Source organism: Conger conger, chromosome 5, assembly GCF_963514075.1.
Source record: "Conger conger chromosome 5, fConCon1.1, whole genome shotgun sequence".
NCBI classification, from domain to species: Eukaryota; Metazoa; Chordata; class Actinopteri; order Anguilliformes; family Congridae; genus Conger; species Conger conger.
In genome coordinates, this window is record NC_083764.1 from 63,516,175 (window position 1) to 63,521,343 (window position 5,169).

A 5,169-nucleotide genomic window follows, 5' to 3' on the forward strand; every position below is an offset into this window, starting at 1 on the left:
ACTATTGATTTGTTGTTTCCAAGTGTTGCTTTTGGAAATTTACATATTGATAAATTATATATTTAATTCTATAACCACTGAAATAAAATATTTTGCCCACAAATAACCTTTTGAAAACGATTTATGGAATCAAATAATTTTGGCATACTATACATTTTGGCAAACGGCATCAGTGGCCATTCTTATCATTATTATTATTATTATTATTTTTTTTACTGCCTTACCTTTGACCATCCGCGAATCCACGCCCACACTGGTGCAACTGAGGTCAGCTGTGTGGGAGTTTACTGCAGTACATGCGCTTTAATATTCGACTGCAGAAGCAAAGATTTATTGTGCAGTCTCAACCTCACGCGGTGCTGAGGTCTCTCGTCCTCCATCCTGATTTAAAAGACGGTGTGTGCTCTTCTCCCTCGTAGTTCGCGGCGAAAGTTTGGCCAGAACTTTTTTTTCCGCGTTGAGAGAGCGGCGCCTGAGGCAAGGGGAGGCGGGAAGTACATTACAGCGCTCCTTACCGCCCCCACCCCCCGCCGCCTGCGCGGCGCACTGCCGGGAGAGACGATGCAATCGGCGCGAACCTTTGCCTGGAGAATCGAACGCTCTTCTCCGAGACTCCGGCGCCACTGAGCGTCGCGTGTTCGTCGCGTTTTGTTTCAGAGCTGCTTGCATTTAAAGTTTCTCTCATCCTGGTTCCCGTGGCACTTGAAAATGCTTTAAAATAAACTCGAATATAGGCTACACTCTGTGAGTGTTTCTCAGACTTTTTTTTTTAGGTTTTTTTTTTTTTTTTTTAGACTTATTGACTTTATTGGTCTTCTGCTGCTGTAGCCTGAAGACGGTTTGACGCGTTGCGTGTTCAGAGATGAGCTTCTGCATCCCAATGTTATAATGCGCGGCTATTTGCGTTACTGTCACATTCTTGTCAGCTTCTGGCCCTTTTCCTTTGACCTCTCCCATGAGCAACATGTTTTTGTCTGTAGAACTGCTGCTCACTGGATGCTTTTAGTTTTTTGCACCATCCCCTGCAAACTCTAGAGGCTGTTGTGCGTGTAAATCGCAGCAGATCAGCAGTTTCTGTTATACTCAGTTGGTCTGGCACCAACAATCATTCCTGGGTAAAAGTCACTTTGATCACATTTATTACCCATTCTGACATTTGGTCTGAACAACAGCTGAATCTCTTGACCACACCTGCACGCTGGTGTACAGGTGTACCTAATAAATTGCTCACTGGGTGTATGTTCATCCTCCAACATACCCAAACATCCCACTGGTCTTGAAAAGTCAGGAAAAACTGGCCAAATTAAATGAGAGAAACATTTACCACAAGGAGCATGCGTCCAAGAAGCTTGATGTCACGGGCACACATTGTTCAAAATGTAGGTCTGACGTGAATGATTATCCATGAATTTGGGCGGCCTGTAGCGTACTGGTTAAGGTAAATGACTGGGACACCCAAGATCGGTGGTTCTAATCCCGGTGTAGCCACAATAAGATCCGCACAGCCGTTGGGCCCTTGAGCAAGGCCCCTTAACCCTGCATTGCTCCAGGGGAGGCTTGTCTCCTGCTTAGTCTAATCAACTGTACGTCGCTCTGGATAAGAGTGTCATTAATGTAATGTAAAATTAGCTCAAAGCAGCCCTCACAATTGCAGGGAAAATCACTCCTTGAGCATCACTCGTCTGCTGTGGAAATGAGGAAATATGCCGCTGATTTGATGGGTGAAACCAGTGGCAGTATTCACATCATTTGTGGGGAGGGAGTGAGGAGAGACTTTGGCTATCTTGCATTTATACTGCTTCTGTCTCCACTGAAGCAGTGCAGTTTTAAGTACCGTGCTGCCAGGCTGTGGCACACAGTGGATTTGAACCTGCAGTCCCAGGGCGTTGATCGCTGTGTCACAGTGTTGATTGATAATTTGTTTCCTTTTATCATTCAAGCCGGGATTGTTTTTTTTTTATATGATTACAGGTCCTCTCATGTGACCTCACCTTTTGGGTGTGTTGCCCCTAATAACAGGGTAGGTGGTGTGTGTGTGTGTGCATGTGTGTGCATGCACATGTATGTGTGAGAGAGACAGATGCAGACAAAGAGAGATGTGTGTGTGTGTGTGTGTGTGTGAGAGAGAGAGAGACAGATACAGAGATGTGTGTATGTATGTGTGTAAGAGAGAAACAGATAGAGACAGAGATGTCTCTCTCAGATAGAGACAGATGTGTGTGTGTGTGTGTGGTGCAAACTCTGCACTCACCTTTTTGACTTGAGGGGGGAAATACAGATGAAGGTTTGGGGGAAAGAGATACTCCAGATACCAAACACCCCAGGTACCAAACACCCCAGATACCAAACACCACAGGTACCAAACACCCCAGATACCAAACACCACAGGTACCAAACACCACAGGTACCAAACACCCCAGATACCAAAAACCACAGGTACCAAACACCACAGATACCAAACACCACAGGTACCAAACATCCCAGATACCAAACACTACAGGTAGCAAACACCCCAGATACCAAACACCACAGGTACCAAACACTACAGATACCAAACACCACATGTACCAAACACCACAGGTACCAAACACTACAGATACCAAACACCCCAGATACCAAACACCACAGGTACCAAACACCCCAGATACCAAACACCACAGGTACCAAACACCCCAGATACCAAACACCACAGGTACCAAACACTGCAGATACCAAACACCCCAGATACCAAACACCACAGGTACCAAACACCCCAGATACCAAACACCCCAGGTACCAAACACTACAGATACCAAACACCACAGGTACCAAACACTACAGATACCAAACACCCCAGATACCAAACACTACAGATACCAAACACTACAGATACAAAACACCGCAGGTACCAAACACCACAGGTACCAAACACCCCAGGTACCAAACACCACACCAAACACCCCAGGTACCAAACACCCCAGATACCAAACACCACAGATACCAAACACTACAGATACCAAACACCACAGGTACCAAACACCCCAGATACCAAACACCACAGGTACCAAACACTACAGATACCAAACACCACATGTACCAAACACCACAGGTACCAAACACTACAGATACCAAACACCACAGGTACCAAACACCCCAGATACCAAACACCACAGGTACCAAACACCCCAGATACCAAACACCACAGGTACCAAACACTGCAGATACCAAACACCCCAGATACCAAACACCACAGGTACCAAACACTACAGATACCAAACACCACAGGTACCAAACACCCCAGGACCAAACACCACAGGTACCAAACACTACAGATACCAAACACCACAGGTACCAAACACTACAGATACCAAGCACCACAGGTACCAAACACTACAGATACCAAACACCACAGGTACCAAACACTGCAGATACCAAACACTACAGGTACCAAACACCGCAGGTACCAAACACCACAGGTACCAAACACCCCAGGTACCAAACACCACACCAAACACCACAGGTACCAAACACCCCAGATACCAAACACCACAGATACCAAACACTGCAGATACCAAACACCACAGGTACCAAACACACCAGATACCAAACACCGCAGGTACCAAACACTGCAGATACCAAACACCACAGATACCAAACACTGCAGATACCAAACACCACAGGTACCAAACACACCAGATACCAAACACCGCAGGTACCAAACACTGCAGATACCAAACACCACAGGTACCAAACACACCAGATACCAGACACCCCAGGTACCAAACACTACAGATTCCAAACACCACAGGTACCAAACACCACAGGTACCAAACACCACAGATACCAAACACCACAGGTACCAAACACCCCAGATACCAAACACCACAGGTACCAAACACCCCAGATACCAAACACCACAGGTACCAAACACTACAGATACCAAACACCACATGTACCAAACACCACAGGTACCAAACACTACAGATACCAAACACCGCAGATACCAAACACCACAGGTACCAAACACCCCAGATACCAAACACCACAGGTACCAAACACCCCAGATACCAAACCCCACAGGTACCAAACACTGCAGATACCAAACACCACAGGTACCAAACACTACAGATACCAAACACCCCAGGTACCAAACACTACAGATACCAAACACCACAGGTACCAAACACCCCAGGACCAAACACCGCAGGTACCAAACACCACAGGTACCAAACACCACAGGTACCAAACACCACAGGTATCAAACACCACAGGTACCAAACACTGCAGATACCAAACACCACAGGTACCAAACACCGCAGGTACCAAACACCACAGGTACCAAACACCCCAGGTACCAAACACCACACCAAACACCACAGGTACCAAACACCCCAGATACCAAACACCACAGATACCAAACACTGCAGATACCAAACACCACAGGTACCAAACACACCAGATACCAAACACCGCAGGTACCAAACACTGCAGATACCAAACACCACAGGTACCAAACACACCAGATACCAGACACCCCAAGTACCAAACACTACAGATTCCAAACACCACAGGTACCAAACACCACAGATACCAAACACCACAGGTACCAAACACCCCAGATACCAAACACCACAGGTACCAAACACCCCAGATACCAAACACCACAGGTACCAAACACTACAGATACCAAACACCACATGTACCAAACACCACAGGTACCAAACACTACAGATACCAAACACCGCAGATACCAAACACCACAGGTACCAAACACCCCAGATACCAAACACCACAGGTACCAAACACCCCAGATACCAAACCCCACAGGTACCAAACACTGCAGATACCAAACACCACAGGTACCAAACACTACAGATACCAAACACCCCAGGTACCAAACACTACAGATACCAAACACCACAGGTACCAAACACCCCAGGACCAAACACCGCAGGTACCAAACACCACCGGTACCAAACACCACAGGTACCAAACACCACAGGTATCAAACACCACAGGTACCAAACACTGCAGATACCAAACACCACAGGTACCAAACACCACAGGTACCAAACACTACAGATTCCAAACACCCCAGGTACCAAACACCCCAGATACCAAACACCACAGGTACCAAACACCACAGGTACCAAACACTACAGATACCAAACACCGCAGGTACCAAACACT